This window comes from Procambarus clarkii, chromosome 23 (genome assembly GCF_040958095.1).
Source record: "Procambarus clarkii isolate CNS0578487 chromosome 23, FALCON_Pclarkii_2.0, whole genome shotgun sequence".
NCBI lineage: Eukaryota > Metazoa > Arthropoda > Malacostraca > Decapoda > Cambaridae > Procambarus > Procambarus clarkii.
Window position 1 is genome coordinate 7,115,327 of NC_091172.1, and position 1,896 is coordinate 7,117,222.

Below are 1,896 nucleotides of genomic sequence, written 5' to 3' on the forward strand. Positions count from 1 at the left end.
ATTCATCTAGTTGGGCTTGCGGGGGTTGAACTATGCTCTTTCGGTCCGCCTCTCAACTGCTAATCAATGGTTTCTACTACTACTACTATTGTTTTTTTCCCCCATAAAACACACACACCCCAGGAAGCCGCCCGTGACAGCTGACTAACTCCCAGGTACCTATTTACTGCTAGATAACAGGGGCATAGGGTGAAAAAAACTCTGCCCATCGTTTCTCACCGGCGCCCGGGATCGAACCTGGGACCACAGGATCACGCGTCAAGCGTGATCCTGTGATTTTTTTTATTAGATTAGATCGATCTTTTATATAGATTAGATTAAATTAGATTTTACATAGATTAGATTAGATTAAAGAGATTAGATCGATCCTGTCGTAAATGACCTTCCTACAAGCATAGTTTACTGCAGACCTCTGGGATATGTTGGTTCTTCAGACCACCAGGCTGTCTGTACTACACCGGCAATCCCGACAGATCGAGGTGAAGAATCCCGATATCCCGACCTACCCTATAGACTAACTGATCAATTTAGAGCGACGGTTATGCATCATGTAGGTCTTCGTTCAATCCCCGACCGTCCAAGTGGTTAGTCACCATTCCTTCCACCCGACCCATCCCAAATCTTAATCCCTTACAAAGTGCTCCATACTAGTAATGACTTCTTGCTTTCTCTTGTTAATCCCCTTCCCTTCAAATGTTCTCATAAAAAAAAGATAAACAACACGACAAAAACCATAGAACACAACCAGTTATAGAAATTTGATCGTAATGAAGATTAAAACTGCGGGACATGCTAACACGGGATTAGTTATCTACACAGAGGGCTATGCCGGGTTCTGAAGGATATTGAAATCTGCGGGAGGCGAGTACAAACAGTCCCATTCACACCGAGAAGCACTTCCACGCAGCGCCTTCCTCCTCGCTGGGCTAACACCTGTCCTCAGGCATCCTGTATTTCCTCAGGCAACCTGTCCTTCCTCAGGCAACCTGTCCTTCCTCAGGCAACCTGTCCTTCCTCAGGCAACCTGTCCTTCCTCAGGCAACCTGTCCTCCCTCAGGCAACCTGTCCTTCCTCAGGCAACCTGTCCACACCTGAGGAAGTACCTCTTCCCACAGCCTGGGAAGTGTCTCCTTCCACAGAGCGGGAAGAGACTTGGGAAGAGACTCCCAGGTCCTGAGTCCGTGCACCATGACCATCAGGAGACCAAGGGCGAGGACCTGCGGGAGGAGTGGAGGAGTCCAGCCCTGAACGCCCCTTCCAGACACCTGGCTCCAGAAGTCACGTGTCTGCCAGCACCGCGTCCAGAGGCTCAACAGGTGTCCAAGGTAGGGCACGGTGCTCCCGTAGGAGGCCAGGACGGAGTAAACGAGGTGACTCCAGGCAAACTTCGCCAGGAACACCAGCAGGAAACGCAGGAAACGCCTTGACAGATACAGCAGGCAGGCGGTCAAGAGGCTCAGCAACACAACAAGTGGAAACTGCTTACTCCAGGCGCCCCTTACTACCATCTGCCAGAGGGTCAAGATCTCCTTCTCATGCAGCTGGTTCACGCTGTGGTCCACCTGCAGAAGGTCCCAGGCGCGGTCCATCTCTAGGAGGGGCCAGACTCGATCGAGTACCACCTGTAGCAGGTGTCAAACTCGTCGGAGTACCACGTGAGTACCACCTGTAGCAGATCCCAGACTTTCTCGAGTAGCACCTGTAGCAGGTGTAGCAGATGCCAGACTCGCCAGAGAACCACCTTCAACAGGTGTAGCAGCTGACAGACTCGCCCGATTAGCACCTGTAACAGGTGCAGCAGGTGCCAGACTCGCCCACGTACCACCTGTAGCAGGTGATAGACTCGCCCGGGTACCACCTGTAACAGGTGCCATACTCGCCCAAGTACCACCTGTA